The sequence below is a fragment of the Pipistrellus hanaki genome, assembly GCF_964339955.1.
Source record: "Pipistrellus hanaki genome assembly, chromosome: 3".
In the NCBI taxonomy this organism is placed as follows: domain Eukaryota; kingdom Metazoa; phylum Chordata; class Mammalia; order Chiroptera; family Vespertilionidae; genus Pipistrellus; species Pipistrellus hanaki.
In genome coordinates this window covers 35,044,244-35,069,221 of record NC_140505.1, presented here as the reverse complement: position 1 = coordinate 35,069,221, position 24,978 = coordinate 35,044,244, and positions in this window count along the sequence as shown.

The window sequence follows — 24,978 nt, the reverse complement described above, 5'->3', positions numbered from 1 at the left end:
CAGGCCTGGTCCCTCCCAACTGCCCTTCCCTGCCAGCCTGATCTCCCACAACTTCCCTCCCCTGCCAGCCATCTTGTAGTGGCCATCTTTGACCACATGGGGTGGCTATCTTGTGTGTTGGAGTGATGGTCAATTTGCATTTTACCTCTTTATTATATAGGATGTGTGACTAGAGAAAGGATAATTTATTTTGGGAAATTCTTCTCCCTCAAAAACCCCAGTTTAACTGTGGTAGTATACAACATAGAGATGATAAAACAAAATCTTAAAGAATTGTGCAAAGATTAAAATTAATCGTATTGTCCCTCTCCAGAGTAACCTTTGTTAATTGAAATGGAAAAAAAGTAACTTTTCCTTTACACTTGCTGAGCTTCAGTGGCCAAAGCTTCAGGATCATGGCATATGAAATTTAGGCAGCAAAATGCAGCTTGAGAGGATGAAATTGCTGGTTTGACTTGTATGACCTTGAGCACAATGTCTGAAAGTTACTTCTCCTAAAAGCATAGGTAGATTTCCAAATCTTCATCGCTCTAGGCTTACTATATTGTGAAGGACTGACAAAAATATAATATGACCTTATTATCATAGATTCCCCCTCTTCCCCACATACGTATGGATTTTGGCCTCTATTTGTCCTGGGCTTATTTAAGACACATTTGGCGTTTGGGGATATATTAAGGTTAAAGGGGACTGGCACTCCTCAAGGTCAATGCTGCTCCTTGCAAAACACAATAAAAGCACTTGCAGGAGGCTGAGGGCTGTGTGAGAAAATTAAGTATTGATTGGGGGAGTAGATATGATGTTCTGCAATGTAGTTATTAGGCTCAATTCAGTGCTGTTAATTTGAGGTCTCACACTTTCTCAGAAGATTACACCCGTTAACAATACATTATTGAAGGCTGGGGCGCTTTGGTTCTTTGATTGCTGCGTCCTCTTTTCGCAGCCCTAGAAAACTACTTTGCTTTTATTGAACACAAGTTCATGTAAACATTCAGCTCAAATAGAATCACTTTCAGGAGTTTGTGACACTTGGCAAAGTCAACTTTCCTCCCACATACTCTGTCCCTAGGAAAGACACTGGGAATCCTGCCCTTCATTGCCCCCATTTCCAGTTTCTATGAATTATAACGGGACCTCAGAAAAGAAGAAAATATTCATTCCTTTGCTTTCAGTGACCTTCCTTGCCCTAAAAGTATTCAGGGCAGTGCCATTTCCAGTGAAGCTAGAATGGATAAGATCCCTGAATGTGGAAGGGGGTTAGGGGAACAGCAGAAAGAAAAAAATCCTCCATAAAATTGTAGAACTAGAATGAGTTCCAGAAATGGAGTGTCTTGACTCTGAATCCAGTGTCTTCCCCCCTCCCCGCCCCCCCCCCCCCCCCGCCCTCCCCCCCACCCGGGTATTTTGCATCCACAATAACCTCAAAGTCAACAATCCCTTTATGAACATTTACATTGATAAGAATCTAAATTTACATCAGATTAACATTCCTCCAGCCCTTAAATGTCTTGCAGCTAATGTACAGGCATCTGAAAACCTTGCCTGTGGTTTTATGACACTCTCTAACAACTCTTTCATAGAGCGCGAAGTTTTCAATTGTCCCCACACCACTGATGACAAAATTGAGACCAGAAAAGCTGGGTGGCTTGTCTTAAATGGCAATCATTTATGATAGTCCTTAAAATTTTAGCCTACATTCTGACTTAAAGCTCACATTTAAAATTTCGGAGAGAACTGTAACATCATTTCTGTCTTCATTGGGCCTGGCAAATATTGTGCTGATCACTTTGCTTATTGCTTGCCATCTGTCTCCTTATAGCTAAAATGAACATGACCTACAATAGATGAGTCGTTCATGAGTTTAAATTTACATTTGGCTAGATGTTCCTCAAAGCCCGCACAAGTGAATACACCCGGGCTCACCTGTCATAGGAACGGCAATACCTTAGAAACAGAGTCGCCCCTCAGCCAGCCTGGGTGACCAGCTCTTTCTTTCCCAAGGAAAGTCATGGCAGTTGACAAGGGCCTCCACTGTGGAGCTTCCTTCTGAGGCGACTGCAATTTATCCTTCCCCGCCAAAGAGGGAACAGTTTGTGATTTATTTTTTTTTACGACTCCAGAGCTGCCACGAATTGGGGTAATAGATTTTTCAATGCCTCGTAAGATAATTGCATTGGGGAGAAGCTTCAAGTGCAGGCTGGGAGCTTTGAAGGCAGTGTCACTCCCTGCCCCCCCCCCCCCCCCCCCCCACCCCCGACTCCATCCTCCTGGTTCGTGTGCTTATAGGGCGACCTAGAAAACAGAGCTGGAGGAAGACAGCTTTCCATGCCTCATGCTGAATGAGTTCTGAGAGGCTCCTGGGCAAAGGCTGCCAACTGAATGCTTGTTTTGAAAGTGGAAATATTTATAATGAAACATAACAAAGTAAAATGTAAGTCCCAAATTACCCTAACACTGAAGCACTAACATCGCAATTCTGGTTCTAGTGACACCTCCAATTACTGAAACGTGAAGTAATTCTCTTTGGAAAATGACTTCACTTTGAGGAAATGAATGCTGGCTAAGGGTTATGACACGCACTCTAGGACTTCAAATCCACCCTCTGGTGTTACTGCTGACCTCAGACAAGCAAACTAGACTCCCCATGTCTGTTTCTCCCTCTAGAGGCACCATTACTTACCAAGCAGCCCTGCTCTGGGGCTCGTGGACTGGCTGTGAACATTGGCAGACAATTCTAAAAGTGCAAGATCTAAGTACAGATTAGGAACTTTTTTTTTCTGCAGTAGCAGCAATTAATAGGAAGTAATTAAACCCCCCAGTGCTGTTGCCCTTATGTAGGCGCCAGACACTAAGCACCATTGCTTCAAAACTAATTCTTGAGAGTGAAGAAAATTTCCGACACAAGCTGCTAGTTGTTCGGACCTTCGGTAAATAAATTCATTTTGTGTATTCTTTTATTCCACAAATATTGACTGCATCCTTACTGGATAGCAGATGTTGTGGATACACAGGTGAATGTGACTGAGGTGGTCCTTTCCAATCAGCTAGTAAAGAAGGACATAGTCAATTCTTGGTATTCATAGTAGTTTTGATCTACAGTCACCGCCCACAGAATGAGTGAATACTGAACCATGTGCCTAGGGGAAACACAGGGTTAGGCTCCTGTGAGCCTCTGCTCACAACACTTTCATTGACTGATCAATACACAACCTTGTTTTATGTGCGTTTCTAAGTAAAGACTGTAACTCATGCCAGAACAAAGCTTACCAAACATTTGTGTTTTCTCTGTAGGCAGCACTTCGGTGCTGAGACATTTTAAGTGGCGAGATCATCGAGGGAAAGCACAAAGCTGTAAAAAAATGTGACACTGAAGGTATCATGAAAAGGACAACTGTTTACAGATTGAGGGCTGAAACAAGAGAGAATGTCACTTTGTTTAGCTGGGGATGTGCATGTTGGCAGACTCTAATTTTGGCTGCTCTGAGCATGTACACAAATGCTGGTGAACATACCTATCCCATGAGGGAAATAAAATGTTCTCAGTGACACTTGGATTGAGGTATATAGCTATTGATTAATAAAATGCTGTGTCTTCCATGCCATTTAGCATTTCAGTAAATTGTTTTGAATTAATTACTTGGAAAAATCTATGATTCTTTGCAAAGCAATTTATAATCAGTTTTATCAATCACTTTATATCCCTCTCTCTGACATTTAATAAAGTCAGCCTTAATAGAACAATATTTTTTAACACATATTACAGATAAGAAAATTATGTCAGGCAAGTTGACAAAAATGTAAACCAAAGGATGGGATGCACAACCTTTTGGATTCCTGAAAAGGAGGCAGCATCCACCGAGACCCTGCTTTTGATCTTCTTTGTGTTTGTAAATTACTGAGGCCAAGGTTAGTCTTATCCAATCCTCAAATGCCTCAGGGATATTGACCTAACTTTGCAAAATTTTAGTATTGAATAGAATTTGTATTTATTTATGAGGTATATTTTTAAAATATATTTTTATTGGTCTCAGAAACAGGAAAGGAGAGGAGAGATAGATACATTAATGATAAGAGAAAATCATTGATCAGCTATCTCCTGCACGCCCCACACTTGGGATCAAGCCTGCAACCTGGGCATACACACCTTGACCCAGAAGGGAACTGTGACCTGGTTCATAAGTCAATGCTCAGCTCAACCACTGAGCAATACTGGCTTAGCTATTTGTGTGGTATTTAAAGCAGTGTTACTAGTAATTTTAAAGTTACAGTATAACAATCACTGCTCCTGCATTGGCACCACACATATGTATTATAATCCTCCAATCAGTCTTATAAGGAGAAATTCTGTCTCAGGGAGTAACTTGCCCTTGGTCACCCACCTACTAAAATGCAGGCTGCGAATTCAAACCCAGGTCTGTCTGCCTCCGGACACTAACATCATCTCTCGCTGGGAGCCACAGCCTCTGCTATTCTGCACATTACCTTGGTTTTGCCATCCATCCATTTCAAGTTTCTTTACCAAGGCTTTCTTTCTCTGACATTAATAAAGCCATATTTGACTGGTGTCAAACTTGAAGTAAATGTATGCATGGGCCCCAGACAGGAAAAGATGAAAAGCACAACGGAACTACAGGACTGAAGCGACTATCTTCTGCTGTCACACAGCACAGTGGCTTAGCTATTTCTGCGTTTGCAGAAATTCCCTAAGCTGCTTTTAAAACCTGAGGCATATCATTTCCCGGGACATCTTGCCTGGGTTGACAGGATGAACTTCTATTTAATCCCATTCAATATTGGATCTGCTCCAAAAGCTACATTTGATTATCTGAACTAAAGGAAGGTATTGCAATATGCAAGATAAGGCAAAAATTAGATTTCCCTCCATATTCTATTTCTGTACTTACATCCTGTTTAACACTGCGAGGCAGTGAGTCACAGGCTCCCTACCTGAATCTTGTCTTGTTCTGCCACCTGCACCCTAACTAACCCCTCCTGCTCTCCTCTCTCTGAGTCATAACCCAGACTAAGGACAGCTACTGAATGTCGTGGTCTTCCCCCAAGACACAGGAATGGGGTAAGCATTTGGTCTCCTGAAGGCTGCCTTATTAGGACACAGCTGGAAATGACAGTTTGTATCTTTCAGGACTACAGATCAAGGTCTGCTGACAAGTTTAAGTGCCTCCACGTGATGAATGAGCTATTGCTCCTTGACTATCATTTAGTTACTATTAGAGACCATTCATCCCTTCTTTCCTTCAACCCCACTAGGTGCTGGGAGTACAGAGATACACTATACAGTGTATCTATAAGTACATTAATTAGAGTATCTCTGTCCTCCAGGGTTTATAGCCTGGAAGAGAATTAGAACAGAAATAGGATGTAATATGCATGCATAAAAATAAATTTGTTATATACATACAAGGAAATATTTTTTTGGGCTTAAAAAGGAATGAAATTCTAGTATATGCTACAACATGGATGAACCTTGACAATATTATGGTAAATGAAATAAGCCAGACATGAAAGAATACATATGGTATGACTCCACATACATGAGGTAATTAGAATAGTCAGATATATAGAGATAGAAATTAGAAAGGAGGAGAGGAGGAATGGGAAGTTATTGGTTAGTGGGTATGGCGTTTCAGTTCAGGATAATAAAAAAGTTCTGGAAATGAATAGTATGATGACTGCACAACATTGAGAATGTAGTTAATGCCATTATTTTGTATACTTACAATTATTAAATGGGTAAATTTTATCTTATTTTGTTGCAATAAAAGAAAACTCTCACCAAATTGAAAATTTCCTTAAGGTAAGTAACCAGAAGTCTTGTAAGACAAATTGAAGGATGATTTAAAACCCTCTGAATATATAAAACCAAGGTGGCTGCTTAATTTACTAAAAGGCCAGTATCATTTTTCTTTGCAACATTCAAAGCGATTTCTGAATGCATAACAATCTAGACCCTCAGTATATATTTATTAGAGGCCTGGTGCATGAATTTTTGCATGGGTGGGATCTGGCCAGCTTGGCCAGGGGGAGGGGACATGGGCAGTTGGCTGGCCTGCCTGCTGGTTGAACTCCTGGTCGAGGAGACAGTTTGCATATTAGCCTTTTATTATATAAGATATACACTGAGTGGCCAGATTATTATGCATTCAGAGATCATAATAATCTGGACACTCAGTGTGTGTGTGTGTGTGTGTGTGTGTGTATATTCTAGTATTATTAATATATATAATACTAGAATCAATCATAATTTTGGCCTGGGGGAGAAAAAAGAGCAGTTGTGGGCATTGAATCCAGATAGACCTGAGTCCTCATCTTGGCTTTGCTTCTGACATGATATGGTATAGCCAGAAGCTCAGCATCCTTATCTGTAAAATAAGGACAATAATTGAATTGACTAAGAGTCAATAAGAGAATTCATAAAGGCATTTAATGTGGAGTCTGAGACAGTAGTGTTCCTATGGAATGGTATCATACAGGCCTGTGATATGTGATTTACTTGAATGTCGACTGTAAGCAACATGGAGTCAGTAATCGTGGCTTCTTGTGTTTGTATTTCCCAGTACCACGTACAGCACTTGATTCAAAATTTGACAAAAAAAGAAGAAGAGCTAGCAATTACGGAGCACTTACCACATGCCGCTGTTCTATGTACTTCACATATAATAATTCATTTTATCTTCTTGGTACATCTGAGAGATGTTCCCAGTTTACATATAGGGACTCTCTCAGTTTCCTAGTCTTTTCTGCTATTTCCTCCACCTGCATTTCCAGACATTTGTCAAGTTGTCTCTATCTTTCAGAGGGATCACACTTATGCTGTGGAATTTCTAGAGAGAAACGTGGGGAGGTGACTGTTGAAGCAGAAGTGACCAATGACGAATGTTCCAGGAGGCTCGTATGCAGGCAGATGGAGGCTTTTCCTCATGTCTTGTTACTCAAAAAATGTCTGTGCAATGAGTTAACACATGAATGGCATATTTCCAGGATAAAACCAAACCAAACCAATCAACGAAACAAATAAAAACCCACCAATAACCTGGTACAGCTTCCTTTCATACTTTGAAAATAGCTCAGCCTTTAAAGTGGCCTCATTTAAAAATAGAGTATCAGTGTGACATCTCCTAGTGTTTCTCCTCCAAATTCCGGTTGTTTTTTCAAGTACGGCAGACAGGTAATGACTACTAATTAGTTAGCTATGAATTTTTCAGGTCTTGCTTTCCCAGTGTGAGTAAATGAAAATCTCTGTGAGGCTGGGGAGGGTGATGCTTACTTTGGTTCCCATAAGATTTTTTCCAAGATCTTTTAGGACTCAACATTTTAATATTATAGGATTCAACATTTTAATATTATAGGTGTGTTTAATTGGAAATTTCTTTCTTGCTGCTACTTACAGTGTATGCAGGATTAGATATTTAGCATGGAACTATTTGTATGAATACATAACACTTGAGGGGTGCCACTAACAGTTCCCAATAGAATCTGAGAATTGTTATTGCTTCTGAATTTCCCATCAGACAAGCACTGTAGTCACCCAAGTGAGCTAGTCACAAACTGTATGTAGTTTGATATGGAAATTTGTTTTCAAATGAACTCTGAGAGTTGGAAAATATACAGAACCTTTACTAGCTAGAGAGATCGAGAGCTTTATTGTCTTGGAAATTGAAGAAAACTCTGAAAAGAAGCACTCTCTTTCCTAAGAATGAAAATTAGCTGATACCAGCGAAAATCCCTTGAGTTTCTTTTCGTTAAGATTTCTAAATCTGTGATATGGGAGGAGTTTTACTTCATCCTCATAGTAGGAAGAGTGGCTGTTCAAGCCGTTGGATTTGGTTTCAGACAGGAAATAGAGTGAAATAACCTTACCTTGAGCTTACTACCTGGTTATGTTCAAAACTGCCTTCGAGGGAACAGTTAACATGACAGAAGCTATTTTAAAAACATCTGTCTGCAAACTTGTGAGAGCAGAGACAATAGTTGGAAAGGGCTCAGTAAAGAATCACAAAATAGTTAGAATCTTGGAAAAAGGGTTTATTAGTAAAGATCTCTAATTATTTGTAAGACCAGACCAAGGGAATAAAATAATGCTAGTAAAATATATGGAAAGTTATTTTGTACACCATAATAGCTAAATGGGCAAAAAATAGGATGTTTCTCAAAAGGACTAATGGTTACTTTACCTTACTAAAAGGTAGTCAACAGTGTGAGCAATAGAAGATGAATATGAAAGAGAAAATGTGGAATTGTTTTTCTCATGTCACTTTGGCAAAGATTGAAAAGGTCTGCTCCTTCTCAGTAGGCTAGGGTGAAGGAGAAGGGAGCTCCCTCACTCCTATACCTTGTACAGGTTGGTGAGAGTTTGTCTTAAACAACAGGAATTATTTTTTTGCACAGTTCAGGAGGCTGTCAAGTCCAAGATCAGGGTGTCGGACAATTGAGTTCTAGGTATGAGAGCTCAATTTCCTGGTTTTCAGATGGGTACCTGAGTCTTCACATGGTAGTCTCTCTCTCTTTCTCTCTCTCTCTCTCTCTCTCTCTCTCTCTCTCTCTCTCTCTCTCTCTCTCTCTCTCTCTCTCCTCTCCCTTTCTCCTCCTCCTCCTCCTCCTCCTCCTCCTCCTCCTCCTCCTCTTTCTTCTTCTTCTTCTCCTTCTTCTTCTCCTTCTTCTTCTTCTTCTTCTTCTTCTTCTTCTTCTTCTTCTTCTTCTTCTTCTTCTTCTTCTTTTTCTAAAAGCATTGATCTCATCAGACAAGGGCCCTACTTTCATGGCCTAATCACCTCCCAAAAGCTGTACCTCCTAATTCCATAACTTTGGAAATTGAGGCTTCAACATATGAATTTTTGTTGGAAATATATAGTCCATAATAGAGTTTCTATTGGATAGCTTTTTGGAGGAAAATTATATAATCTGTATCAAAACTTTGGCAAAAAGGCTACTTTGCCCCAACTATTCCAGTAGCAGGAATTTATCCTAAGGGAAAACTTGGACCAGTGTTCAAAAGTATACCCGCAGGTTGTTTGCTGCAGTGGTGCTCATCTTAGAGATGTTGGAAATGGTGAACGATGTACCCATCAACCTGGGATGAACTAAGAAAATTATAATATACCTATACCAGGGGTCAGCACTTTTTCTTAAAGGACCAGATAAAAATATTTTAGGCTTTTAGAGTCAAAAGGCAAAATTGAGGATATTATGTAAGCACTAAGATAATAATTTAAAATGTAACAATTTTAAATTACAAAAATAATCTTTAGCTGTGGATCATACAAGAGCAACCAATAAGCCAGGTTTGGCTTGCAGGCCATAGTTTGCCAATCTCTGGTCTATATAGTGAAATACCATAAAACTATTGAAAATAGTGACATAGATCTTTATTTACAGTTATGGAAAGATATCTATGATAAATTATTAACAGGGAAAAGGCACATATGTCATGACTATACACCATAGGAAGTATGTATACAGACAAAGCATCATGCACAGTGTGACTAACCAATTTTTGTGTATGAATATATATATATATGTATATATATATATATATATATATATATATATACATATATATATATATACACAAACAAAGTCTAAAAGGCTACAAACCAAATTACTAACTATAATTAACTCTGGGTTGAAGATTGGGTTGATCCTTATTTTCTTCTTTAAAAATTCCTATATTTTATCCCCCCTCACTTTATTTATTTATTTATTTATTTATGTAATTCTTTATTGATTAAGGTATTATGTATGTTTCCTTTTCCCCTCATTCTCCCCCACCCCACCTCAAATTCCTATATTTTATGATTTGGGGAAGGCAATAAGCATCTATCATTTCTATATTTCTAACACAATGTAAAAATACTAAAAACTTCATAAACACCATCAAGAAACAAACATAAATAAGAAAGCAAAGCATTATTATATAAAGGATTTCTAATTGCTGTGGATTATGCCTGAATGTGAAGGTAGCAAATAAAAGGAACTTATTTATTTTTCAGATGACACTGAAAGATTTAGCAGAAGTCTTCCCCACCCTCCCCATATCTTAGAAAGGTGTAAGTGCAAATTAGCAGGCAGGGAATGGACTGATTAAATCCTCCATACCCTTCCCAAGCATCTAATCACTGCTATTGCTATGTTAAATACAAATTTTAGAGTCCACACTGTAATAAAAAATCTTATAAAACAATCTCAGTAGAGATGGGAGATATGTTGATATATTCTGCCATAAAAAAAATGGAAAAAATTTGAGTTTAATCACAGCTTTTAGTTTTAATCTGAGAACATGGCAAAGCCAGTGAAAATATAATCATCTAGCTAGAATAAGAACGTGACCTGGGAACAAAAATTTCAGAAACATGTCACTAAGCTATTTAGCCAAAATCAATACATAACTCATTTCCCCCCCCCCCCCTCCAAAATGAATTAGTTACCCAGTGCTTGCAAAGTATCCTTTCTGGATATGCCTTTGAAATTAGCTTTTTATGTGTGTTTTTCCCCCCACCACCATTGGAATTTCTTCTATGAGTGGATTCTTTGAATTGTCTACTTTCCCTAGTGGTGGCAGCTCATTTTCCTCTTTTCTATAGGAAATGCAGGTGTAAATGTATGTTTAGTAAAAAGGCACTGAATGAGCAGCGATCCCTGACTTTGAGGAGATTTTAGTCTGTGAGGGAAGTAGACATGTAAATGTTTTGAGCCTTGTGGTTCTGTTATAGAGCAAAGGCAAACAATAATAAGGTAATAATAAAAGCTTTGATTTATTAAGGCTTTTTTTTTTTTTTTTTTTTACAGAGAGGAAGGGAGAGAGATAGAGAGTTAGGATCATCGATGAGAGAGAAACATCGACCAGCTGCCTCCTGCACACCCTTTACTGGGGATGTGTCTGCAACCAAGGTACATGCCCTTGACCGGAATCGAACCTGGGACCTTTCAGTCCACAGACCGACGCTCTATCCACTGAGCCACACCGATTAGGGCATTTATTAAGTTTTTAACCAGGCCAGGCATAATACCAGATAACATAGGCATTACTACACTCATTGTGAGATATGCAATTAAGGTGCAGAGAGACAAAATCACTTTTAAAGTCACATAACTAGTAAATGGTAGTGATGTGACTCAAACATAGATCTGTTTTAATTTTGTGTACTTTTTGCTATGCCAAACTGCCCACTAAACAGTACACAGAAGCTATAATAGAAACTATTTGTTAGTCTGTACTCGTCAGTCATTAGTACACATGATGTCTTAGTCAGTTTGGGCTACTATAAAAGAAAACCATAAATTGAGTATTAATAGTATGAACAGACTGGGTATTAACTGGCTTAAGTAACACATTTATTTCTCATAATCCTGAGGCTTGAAGGCTGAAATTGGGGTGCCAGCATGATCAGATTCCCCATGAGGGCCCTCTTCCTGGTTATGTCCTTACCCGGCCTCTCCTGGCTGCCTCCTCTTTTTAAAAAGGCATTAATTCCCCCGAGGAGGCTCCACTCTCATGACTCCATCTACACCCAATCCCCTCCCAAAGGCATCTCTTCCAAATACCATCATAATTGGGGCTAGACCTTCAACATAGAAATTTGGGAGCCACAAAAATTCAGTCCATTAACTCATTGTAATAATGACTTAACAGAACCGTATCAGAGATGAATACTTTGACTCTTATGAAACCATTATGAAACTTGAACTCAGAAAGACTCAGTCTCGATTATTAAGAGACAGCAGCTACATGCATTGCCTGATTGAGCATTCGCTGTCATCTATCTACTCCCTCTCCTTTCTCACAGAACTATGCTCTCGACATAGTGCATGGATGATCTAAGCTGAGCTTGGATGGGTGTGGCCTGTCTCCTGCATCTCAGTCTCCTGGAGAAGAGGACTTGCTGGGGCATTATTTGTCTCAGAGCAAACATCAGAAGCTTTCTGAGGGTGAGCAGGCACATGCAAAGCCTTTAAGGCCTTGGCTCAGGACTTGCACACTGACTTTCACCCACATTCCATTGGCCAAAACAAATTCCATAGCCAAACCTAACTTTCCTGGGATGGGGAATAAACCTGCCTCCAGTAGAAGGCACTGCAGAGTCATAAGACAAAATGGGAGACCACAGGAAGGCGGCAAGAGTTGGGAACTATACTGAGAAATGCAATGCATTGATTCAGTCTGGAGTTTTCTCTGCCTGAAGTAAACCAAATACTTCTTTTTTTAAAAAAATATAATTTATTGATTTTTTTACAGAGAGGAGGAGAGAGGGATAGAGAGCTAGAAACGTCGATGAGAGAGAATCATCGACCAGCTGCCTCTTGCACACCCCTACCAGGGATGTGCCCTCAACCAAGGTACATGCCCTTGACTGGAATCGAACCTGGGACCTTTCAGTCCGCAGACCGATGCTCTACCACTGAGCCAAACCGGTTTTGGCCCAAATACTTACTTTGCTTCTGAGTATTGAGCACTGAGTAGCTTTGTTCAGATTCTAAAATGTGTGACAGTATTCTTGTACTATTTGGGCCATTTCAAAATTCTTTTCGGAAACCACTATATCAGCAATCATATTAATCGAGTAAAAATGATCACAGCCTCACATCCAGTTGCTTCACACAAGTGAATAGAGCACCATCTATTAATACCTGGATAGAGAGCAATGAGGCGGATGTCCCAGAGTGGATGTGCACAGTCTGCTGTTCGCAGCCACGGATTCTCTCAGAAGGTACTCGGTCTGATGTAGCAGGACCAGCGGACATTCCTGTCATGACTGTGAAAATGTTTCAAAGTGACTGCCCTTGTGCAAGGCTAAGTCTATTGAGAACAACATGATTAGCTGACAATGTGATGTTAAAGTCATTTGAATACCCTATAAGCAACCCAAGTGGAAGGAACACTGTGAAAAGAGGAAGTATCATTAATGCATTTGCAGAGAGAGAAAATTGGAATGGTGCCTCTTGTAGTTTCCTAGTAGGTACCCTTGGCTTATTATACACCACAGCTCGTCCAGGTGGCCTGGGCTCCACCAGAGATAAAGAGGGAAGGATTGCTAGGTGGGAGATTAATATCTGTGGGACTGGCAATTAGACAACAGAGAGAAGTAGAACAGATTGGGCCACCTTAGGGAAGGAAAGGAAATTCATAGGAACGAAGTAAGTACAACAACTGACATAGACAAGAAAGAAAAAGACCTGAGAAAAGAAGGAATAGATTAAAATCTTCCAGAATGGCATTTCTGGCTCTTGGGACTTATGGTTACATTCTCCAGGTTTATGAGTTTTATTAAACTTGATGATCTTTATATTTTCACTCCTTTTAATTTGAGGGCAAATTTGGTAACTTGCATGACAATTATTTAACTAGGTATTTGTCCAGAAACTTCAGGCCTGCATTTGCTTTTCTATTTGCCATCATATTTGTGCTAAAACATAAATAAAAATGTGCCAAGACACTGGATGAAAAAACGATTCATAGTAGTTCAAATATAAAAATGTGGAGGTTAGATTAAGTAAACAATGACATGTAACTGCTAAACATGGGAGAACCAATAAATTATTGATTGATGTTGCCTTGATTCTGAATGTGTACATACTTCTTTGCAATAATTTATTAGTAAAAATCATGGTATTAAATACATTTTTTCTTTAAATAACATCATAAAAGCTCCCAAATGTGTTGTTTTTAGATGTATTATAACAGACCCATTAATAAAATGGATCAGTTACATTTTAGTTTAGTGCTAGGAAGGAAAAATAAAAATAGAGGTAATATTGAAAGCTTCAACAATGATCCATCTTGCTCAGAGTCAAAGAATCAATTCCACAATAAATGTTTATTTTCGTGTTTTAAAAACATTACAATAAAATTATTTAAATTAACACCAGTAATATTTAAGAATGTGATGATAGGAGATAGGCAATTAAATAAATATTTTCGAGAAGTAGGATAATGATAGTCAAAAAAGATGATATATTCAATTCTGTTAAAAAATTACTACAGACTTAGCCCGGCTGGCATAGCTTGGTGGTTGAGCATCAACCTATGAACTAGGAAGTCATAATTCAATTCCCAGGTGGAGCACATGCATGTTGTGGGCTTGATTCCCAGTGTGGGGCATGCAGGAGACAGACAATCTATGATTCTCTCTCATCATTGATGTTTCTATCTCTCTCCCTCTCCCTTCCTCTCTGAAATAAAAAATACATATATTAAAAATTTACTGTAAACTTAATGTTATAAAGAAACACAAAATATTCTCTTACAGTTCTGGAGGCCAGAAATCCAAAACCAGTCACACTGGGTAAAAGTCAAGGTCAGGCTCTGGAGGAGAATCTGTTTCCTCACTTTTCTCAGCTTCTGCAGTCCGGTTTCATCCTTTGATGCATGACCCCTCCTCACACTACTCCTCTGTTCTGTTGTCACATCTCCCCTTCCTCCGGTGAAAGTCTTGCCTCCCTCTTAAAGGACCCGTCTGATTACAGTTAGGGCCCACATGCATAATCCAGGATAACCCCCATCTCAAGATCCTAAATTTAACCACATTTGCATAGTCCCTTTTGCCATATGAGGTAATATTCAAAGTTTCCAGGGGTTAGGATGTGGACATCTTTGGGGACCATTATTCAGCTCATCACATAGGGACAGCTCTATTAAGAACCAGGTTAGAAGAGGGAATATGAAATAGGTTTGGACAGGGGAGGTGGATCCTTCATGGAATAATGTACCCAGTATTTAACTTAACCATTTGGTGGGTGAAGCAATATTTACAGGTAGTCTCTTTAGAAAGAAACACTGAACCCAAGGACTGATTTGGAAAATAAAATTTTTGGAAGAGAAAGTACAAGGATATTATAAAAAATATATATTTTTAGGAATATAGAAGGGGATAGAAATGCTAGCAATTGGCCATTCCTATCAGCAGCTACTGGATGTTAGTAAGCACTGATTGTTCTAAAAATAGCAGAATATGTCACTCTAAAATATGGCTCTCTGGCATAAGGGTCATTTTAAGCTGATTATTTTTCAGAAAGGATAGATACAGGAGGAGCTCTGAAGAGAGGGTAGAAGTTACCCTTTAGCAAGAGAAGCTTATGTTTCTATAGGAAATCTTCTAGTGTAAGGGTGTATACCTCTCTGTTCCAGGAAGAGAAGGATGGCTCCAAATCACAAGAGAATATTATCAATGGAGAAGGTTTCAGATGTAAATCTTTATGAACAACAACACCTTTGTTTACTGTGCTTTTCTGGTGGCCTCCCGTAACTCCATTCCCCACTCCCCTTTTGTCTTTAGCTGAAGACTCCATTTAAAGTGATGTCTTGGGCCATCTCGGGTAGTCAGTCAATTTTCTTGAAGCATACATGTTAATAAATTTCTGTTTGTTTTTCTCTTGTTAACCTGTCTTTTATTATAGGGGGGTTCAGTCAACAACTCAGATGGATAAAGGGGAAGTCATTTTCCTCTACTCCAGTTCACATAAGCAACAGCAATATTGGTTTAAATTCTAGAGAAAGGAGGAGAGCACCACTAGTTTTTTTATTTTTTACTTTTTTATTGAATGAAATTATTAGCTACTGGTATAGGTTGCCAACAGATGCTTTGGAATCTTCTGGGAAATGTTAAGATGAAGATAGAACACTATACCATGGAAGGCAGTGGGAGACTGTTAGAAGAGTCACAGTGTGAGAAAAATTCAGAAGTTTTTGAATGCAGTGAGTCAAAGCTGGCTCTTTGGTCATGCCCTCCGAAACACGAGCTTGTTCTCAAGCCTTTCTGGTTGTTTGGCTGATTTGGAACAACTTTCTGGCCAACAGTGACTGGCTATGTGTTCCTGGGAGCGAAGTTACAAACCTTTGTTAATAGCCTCTTGAAGCTATTCCATCCATGTTTACAATGACATGATGAGGTGAAGTTGCTGAGGTTCCTCCTTTGCCATGCAACCTCCCATAGTACAGGTTCCATCAGGGATACTGCGTGCATAGTGTAGACTATGTACACAGATACAGGGTCAGCTTCATGTGTGTGCGGTCTGAATGATCACACAGGGCCCCCATGCTTAGAAGGATCCTGCACTCTGCTGTTTGCTGTCTTAAAAAATCTTCATCATTGTAACAAAGGGACCTGCATTTTCATTTTGTACTCGGTCTTGTAGATTATGGAACTCGTCCTGCTTGCACAACCTCAACCAGTATTTACGTCACTTACCGTTGTATGGTCAAGCCTGTCCAAATTAATAAACAAAACAAAAAAACATGCACCTGTGACTCATGTCATAAAAACAGTAGAAATAACAGTTACAACAGTCACCATGTCCTAAGCTAGTACACTGTTGTAGAAGACTGAAGAACCCAAGGGACACTTAAAGAAATGGAGTTACACAGTTTTATTATGCCAGTGGTCTCAGAGGAGCTGCCTCCAAAGTCTGAGCAAACCAATATGGAGAAAGCTCTTCTTTTATTCCCTTTGGTTGTTGGGATAGGGCCTTGAGATCATATCTAAGGGCCTGGCCTGGCGCCAGCGCTGATAACCCCCTCTGAGAGTTGTGTATTGCTCATGGTTTATGGCCTCTCTAAAATGGGAGTAGTACGTTAGATAAACAAGTTTTATAAGACCAGATTGTGGAGAAAGGGGTAGAGACTTAATTATAATATAGTTTATCAAGAATGTACATTAGGTTACTGGCACAGATTCAGATTGCTAGTCTTCCCCCAAAACATCAGGGTTACATTGGAATTAGCCTTTTAGCCTTCTCAACCCCAGGCAGTGAAGGCAATATTTCCCTTTTCCCCTTACAACAACCCAGCAAAGTCCATGTTATTACTCCCATTCTATAGAACAGGAAACTGAGTCTTGGCTGTAAGAAAACTTGACCAGACTGTTTTAGAGCCGAAAATCAGACAGGAATCAATGACTCCAAAGCTCATGCTTCACCAACATTAACTGTCTTCTCTGTCACTTCCCTGGCAGGCATTGCATTTTAAGAAGGAGAGTTGCCTTCTTGGCAGTTTTCATAAGGGAACTCACTTTACTTTTGGATATCTCCATCTGTAAGATAGTTCTGTAGGGAGCAGCTCTAGGGTCAAGCCTCAGGCTGACCTGTGGCAGGGCCACAAATAAGTCCCAGCCAGGTAGGCAGAACTCTCCTAGCATAATTAAGCCTGAACTTGTAGTCCTCCCTAATTCCTTCCTAAGTAGTTAATGAGCCATGGAAGGTGCAGAAAGTGTTGTCAAAACAAGAACACACACACACACACACACACACACACACACACACACACATATATATATATATATTAATCTACCCTTTTTTAATCAGACTATAAAATAAAGTATCTGCTTACAGACTGGGTCTTTTTTGTTCTCATCCAGGCTCAGGAGATCCACCATGCCCCAGCTCTATTCTCTTGTCTGTGTTTTCTTCAGTCCTTCACCGGCCTTCTTCAGATTATTTCACCCTTGGCCGTGCTGGTGCAGTACAAGTTCTTATTCATTCTGACATGTAGGAAAAGCTTTGTACATAGAGATACTTCTTGCAGCATCACTTAAATATATAAAACATTTTGAAACAGTCTTAACAGCCAAAAGTGTAGGGTGGTGCATCCACAAAGTGGACTGCTAAATTTAGTGTTAAAAGATAATCTGAGGTGTATTAAACTTTTTAAATGTTTATTTAATCAAAAATGGATTTGAATCAGACAGCACCAAACCAGAAATGGTTAAGAGAGCTCCACCAACGGTAGCTTGGGGAAAGACTTTTATAGAGAAAAGGTGGAAGCAAAGCAAGGAAATTATTGATTGACTATCTCTTAGCCTCGTTGGCTATTTGTGACTGGTTATCCTAGAGCATTTTGATTTTGAAACCTTGAAGCACTGAAAGGCTGAGTTTTGCTTATATAGGTCACCTAGGCATTAGAGCTGCCTCAGTCCAATGGTTTCTTTTATTAATTATACAATAACTGTGTAAATGAAATTTATGATGATTTTAATGATAGATGAAATATTTCTTATAATGGGAATAAATTATGATACAAAATTGTTTATTTAGACCATATGAAAAGTGCATAGGGAAAAGACTTGAAGGAAATATGTTGAAATATTAATAGAGATTATCTCAGGACTAAGGGTAATTTAGATTTCTTTGTTGTGCTTTTCTGTGCTTTTCAAACTTTCTAAAATCAAAGCAAATTCCATTTATAACTTTTAAGATGTGGTATGTTGTGCTACTCGTCCAATTAATTTTTACTGAGTACCTATTATGTGCTTGGCACTGTTCTTAGCATTGGTAGTGTATAAGACAAAGTTCTCTTCCTCATTTAGCTTATAGTCTATAATTCTCATTTTAATGAAATCTGTCATCATTACTTAGGCATTCATGTCAAACTTATAGGCACTATTGGATTCTTCAGAAACCAAACTGTAGTATTTTATTTTTTATTTTTAATGGACTATTGTCATTTTTGTCCTTGAAAAGTTAATGTTTTTTCTTTGGCTGGGCTCAGTCACTTGAGATGTTTTTATTTCAGGAGTTTTAATTCTGACAAAGAGTGTATTAGTTGTCCTTTCTAGCACTGAAACATTTATATATTATTCAAGCCTATTTTATCTGACTTTTGTAAAGGAGGAAAAATCTCTTCCTCTGTCTTAGGTTCTCCAGCTGGGGCCCTTTAAATTGCACTGACAGGAGATAAGATAGCAAGAGAAAAAGGAGCAGAGGTTTCTTAACATGTATGCCTGCACGGGACACGTGGAGGCACCCAGGGATGGGTAACTCAAAGGCTCAAAGGTTTGAGTAGAACTTGAGTTTGCATAGCGTCTTAGCAGAGGAAAAGCACATTTTTAGGGAAATGACAAGAACAAAGGAAAGGACCGTGTGTCCCTAGGGGCAGCAAATAATGGGAAACAAATGAAGCACGGCTAGTGGGGAGTTTGTTATGTGGATTCCTCTGGTGCCATCTCCAGGCTGATGAGGGCCTAATGTTGTCCCCAGGGATTAATCTTTGTCCTCAGGATAGAAGGGGCAGGGGGCATGCTTTTCCAAATTCATGACCTGTTTTTAGCAAATGGGAGGAAGACAGGAAAGCTTTTCTGCATTTGTTGTCTTCAGCTCAAAGTAATTCTATGTCAAAGAGGCACATATGGGGGTGAGATATTCAGGTTTTTGTTCACTTTATTCAGGCCACTAGAGAGATTGATGGAACAGAACAAAGTATGGAGTCAGGGTTTACCTACAAGTCATACCTTGGAGTCCCTGGGACTCTAATTAAACTTTGGGTGTGGTTGTTCAAACAGGTGGTTCATGTCCTAGGAAGTCACGAAAGATTTCCCCAAAAGCCTGAATGACAATGAGTTACCTTATATGTATGAAAGTCTCCTTTTAAGCCAATTTAGCAACTCTCTCAAAGAAGGAAATCAGGTCAGTGGGGCACATCTCGTTCTTAGCCCACATCACTTCTTAGTGTGTAAAGTATTTTCTAACTACCTACAAACCATCTGTCAAGAAATTCATTATGGAATCTTCCAGTGAATAACATTAGGTTCATCTGTCTATGGTTTGAGAATTTGCATATTTGTAAATCAGAACAATATTTCCCCATAATGAAGTTCTTGATGGGCTGGATGGAGAATCACAAATACCTTGATAGGTGGTCCTTCAGATGAGAAAGTCGTCTCTGATCTTGACTAGCCAGAAGACCATAGAGTGCCTTGGCCCCTCTCTGTGGTCCAAAGGCCCTCGGAGAGAGATGAGCTCTGTTAATTAAACACTCTTCATCTAAAACAAAGCTTGCCAGCACAGGGAGATTTCAGAAGGACCATCAACGTGCATTTTGTTTTACATTTAAAAAGCCATGCTTTATGCAATTGACATGTCAGATAAAAGATTGATAGGGAAACTTCTTAAGAACACGAGAGGAGCTGGCAATTTGCATATTAATTTTATGTACCCCAAATGAATGCAGACAGCCATAAAATGCACTTGTAATAATTATATACTACTATTGAACTGTGGGCTTTTAATTAAATGGAATGTTTTTATCTGGCATTTTTCACGTTAGCCATGTTGCTATGGGTGTCAAGCTGTTCTTGCAAATCAAAGCTTTGGAGATGCCCGATCCTGGGCTTTCTTCGCTCTGCATTCCAGGACTCTGGCAGCTGGCTCCCGTGCTCTGGGCAAGCTCTGGGCACCTCTGCTTTTGCACACTTTAAAAGAGGGCACTGGAGAACCAGTCAGTCCCAGTGGCATGGGTCATGCATGACAAACCCTACTTTTGGAAATGAGAAAGAAAAAGGCTGCTTGCAATCTGTGAGCCTTTTAAATAAATCAGAAATGAAACCCTGGGTGTTCTTGAGACACTTTGGCATTAGTCGTTTGTTGGTGTAAGCTATGTCCATCTCCATTCTACACTGTGGGCTGATCAGTATTCAAGGCAGAAGCTGCGTTATACAAATGATTATTTCCCCACTTTTCAAAGAAGCAACAAGAATGCTCCCCCCCCCCCCTCTCTTTTTTTCTTTTCTTCTAAAAGGCTGGTAAGTGGGAGCCACTTGTGACTGACGGAGACGATTGGCATTGTGTTTTGATGCTCTGGGCTGGACACTCCTGGGTTTCTTGTTGTTGTTTTTTTTTTTTTTTTTTTTTTTACCTGTTGCCCCATTCCAGTCCATTATTTTAATGACAACAGAAGGCAGTGGGCACATCTAAGCCAGTGACAACCAGTCTCAGACTCCAGGAGGAGCTCCAGGGCATTCGAGTTGGGGCTGGAGAATGTCCGTGTTATGAAATGAGGAGTAAGCATGCACTGTTCACATGCCCAAGAAAAATCACAGCGGGAGTGGCCTCACATGTACATCTGCAAGGTCTTATTGTTTGTTATGACTTTTGCTACAGTGAAATCCCAGGGACCTTTTACAGCAGCTCTGCATTATATTGGCCTCTTGGTTTCAAGGAACAAAACCAACTTAAGTTAAAAAGAAGGAATTAATTTTAACAGCATGGTGTTAAGTTAATTAAATAAGGAGGTCGTTAAGCTGAGGTGGCTGTAGTCCCTTAGTAGCTACTTAAGAAAACCAAGATTAAGCTTGAAATGTCTCAAGGTTACTAACCGGAGACCTAAGGATAGTTCCTCATAGCCAACCAGGCTTTAAGCTCCCACCAGCCAATCATTTCTTGTTTGCTTCTTGCCTTTTTTCTATAAAAGTCTCTTCCCAGCTCCTGTTGATGGAATGCTTCTACTGTATTTTGGTTTCACACTGCCTGATTCTAATAGAGTTCTGCTAAAATAAACCCTTAACATTGTAATATGCCTCCGTTTCTCTTTTAACCACAGGTAGGTATGTTTCATAGAACTTAAGGGCAGGCCTGAGGCTGGGATTTAAAAACATCCATTACAGGAACTGGGAATTTGGCCAAAACCCAGGGACTATTCTGCCCACCTCTTGGTCTCTGTTTCTCTCTGTTATTTGTTCTTTATTCTTTTCTCTTGGCAGATTGGCATTCCTGCTGCTCTGTCTGCAGGGCAAGCAGACACACTGAGACCTCCCAAGTACCGAGCCAGCCTCAAAGCATGTCTCTGTGTCTGTCACCTTTTGGTTCCTTCAGTTCCAAATTGGTACCCTGGCCCAACAGGGACCATTCGCCTACCCCAATCCAATCAACGTCGGCCTGGGGAGGGTAACCTGTTGTGAGCGCGTGTGCTTATTTGCATGTGGAAGCAGGCCAGGCGGACGAAGTTGACTGTGGGCTGGTGGATACAGTTAATGACACCTATACCGCATGCCCTTGTCTCTGCCTCTACCTCTTTTATGGAACATGCTCATTGATTCCATCTAGGAATTTTCCTGAGAAGGTCATGAAAAGCAATTCACGATGGTGAGGCTTCTGTGATTCTTTTCTTTTTTAAACCAAGTGAGCTCTAAATACATTATATGTTCTTCAAATGAGTCACTAGGGACAATAATAATATGACCACAACATGATGCTCAGAATTAACAAGTTAGGAGGGAGCAGGAAAAGGTTGTGACCTCTCCAGGGTTTCTCAACCTTTCTAATGCTGCAACCCTTTAATACAGTTCCTCATTTGTGGTGGCCCCCAACCATAAAATTATTTTTGTTGCTACTTCATAACTGTAATTTTGCTACTGTTAATGAATTATAATATAAATATCTGTGTTTTCTGATGGTCTAGGTGACCCTGCTAGCGACCCACAGGTTGAGAACCGCTGCGGTAGAGCCTAAGACCATTGGAAAACACAGATATTTACATTACGATTCATCAACAGTAGCAAAATTACAGTTATGAACTAGCAACAAAAATAATTTTATGGTTGCGGGCCACCACAACATGAGGAACTGCATTATAGGGTCGCGGCATTAGAAAGGTTGAGAACCACTGTCTTAGACTGAGTCTAAGGTGCTTCTGAGAACTATAGCAGCACATTTCCCTGCATGAAAGAAGGATTTGGGCAGAGAGCGCTCTGGAATTATGCCCATCATGCATTGAGTAGTCCACCTAAAGACAATTCTTATTACTGCAATGATCAACATTTTGAAGGAAGGGTCCCAGATTTTTATCTGTGACTCCCAGTAATCTCTTAAATTTTAGTTTCTGCTTTGTTGATAGTTTTAAGTTCTTTTCTCCCTCTTTTTCAGGACCCCAATTTGTTGACATGGAGTTGCATATTTATGGCTTTTGCACCATATTTCCCTGCAATTCTTAAAAGCTGCAAATGTGTTTTTTAAGCTGTGAAATTAAAAGCTGATGAAGGAAAAAGCTGTAACTGTGAAGTTTTAATGATTACTATTATGACATGAATTATCAGGGAATAATCAAAACAAATTTCTGTCTAACCCAAGAAACAGGATAAAATAAGATGATGCCAGGATTCATTCGGGAACTTGGAGTTATTCTCTCAGCTCCATCATTATAAATCTTGAGTGACATCAAAGATGCCTAGGCCACCAAAAGTGGGCAGATAGTGCAATTTGCTTTCCATGTAAAGTTCACGTCTTGCTTTTTTTTTTATACAATTTGTGACTACAGTTCGCCCTTGAACAGCCTGGGGGTTAGGAACTGGGATTCTACATATAACTTTAAAAAAAGAGATAGATTGATTTTAGAGAGAAAGAGAGGGAGAGAGAGTGGGAGAGAGTGTAAGAGAGAGAGAGCAAGCAAGATAGAAACATTAGTTTCTTGTTCCACTTATTTGTGCATTCATTGGTTGCTTCTTGTATGTACTCTGACCAGGGATTAAACCTGGATATCAGAAAGATATTATAACAAACTGAGCTGCCCAGCCAGGGATACACTTAGCATATTAAGCTTTTATTATATAGGATTATAATAATAATTTTCTCATAATCATGTTCTACATTCTTTGACAATTCTTGAGAAAGGAAACTAGCAAAGCCATGCAATCAAGACCAGAAATATGGATTTTGGTCTCCAGGATTCTGATTTTTGTGACTGTGGGTCCTGTTGTCTGTATGTGGGGGTCATGAGGATGACCCACCAGGATCAGAAGCATCCCACACTTCTGAAATGGTGCAGTTTTTTTTTTTTTGAGGCAGTCTCATTCAAGAAAAGGGTGGGCTCACTTTCCTTCCCTCCCCTCATTCTAGTTCTTAACTAACCAACCGCTTGCTATCCAAAGGCTGATGCCAAAGCTGCTGACATTTGGGGATAATCAATCTTAGCTCCAAGTACCCAAAGTGGATTCTGACTTACCTCGACTAGGAGGGGAAGTTGATACAATTAATTGGCACTGATGTTGTGAGCTGAAGGTGTGATTGAAGACCATTTCAGTTGTTAGTGCTGATTACTACAGACAGGATTACTCTTCTTTTGTGCTTTTCTAGTATGTTTTTTTTGTTGTTGTTTCTAAATATGTATTTAGGATTTCTATACAATATTTCTAGAAAAAGTGCATTTTGTTAGGGCATACCATTTTACTCCCTGTCCCTGAATGGTACAATAATTTTGATGCAGTTTATGAAAATTACATGAAGTAGTTACCAATGAGAAGAAGAAAAGAATCTTTTATTCATTTGACTTTTTCATTCATTTACTTATGCATGAATACGACACATGGAAAGCCTACTTCTCTGCTTAGGATAGGCACTATACATCTAGGAGAGTTTTCCTTTTTTAAGGTTGTACCCACTCTTCTCCTTACTTGGTTTCCTTTTCTGTTTAGAAGCAGGTGTCCGTAAACTGTAAATCAATACTTACACTTTCCTGTGGATGAGATTCCATGGTAGCTTATTAGAAATGCAGAGATTCTGCAGATTCGTGAAATTCTGACTCCATGGGTCTGGTGTGGGGCCTAGAATTCTGAATTTTTAACAAAATCCATAGAGGTGGTTCATGGACCAATGCCCTCTGAGAAACACTGCTCCAGGGTTGGAAGTATAGGTGCAGGGTACTGTCCTGACTTGAGCCACTTGCTCTCAACATTGAAGTTGGCAGCTCATGGAAAGAAGTGTGTTTGGGTCTGAACCGACAGGGAGTGCCCAGGGGGATGGAGTGGGCGTCTGTGAGCTGGAGAGAGGAGAGGGATGGGGGAAACAAAAGGAGCCTCCTTCATCCTGGGTTCACCTCCCCTGCCGCCGTTTCCTCTGAGAAGTCTCTGCTTCCGATGGCCAGGCCTCACATTTCTTTCTTGGCGTGCTTTACTCCATGTGGCTCATTAGAGTTCAAAATTAAATGGCTACAATGCAATTTGATTTTCAGCTTCTGAAAACGTAACCAAGTTGCATGGCCCTTTGACGTGGGCCTTAGAGCAGCTTCTTGTCAGTTTCGTATGCTAACCTGTCAGCGATGAGATTTGAGCTGCACCTGGAATTCTCACAAAGAGTTCTCTTTGCTGCTTTGAGAAGCAATCGTTTCCACACCCTTCTTTCCACCTTAGTTTAAAATGCTTGCTGTGCCGGGAAATGGCCTTCGCTCAGAATACTGGAAAATCTTTCGTTGCCCTCTGAGGCTTCTGT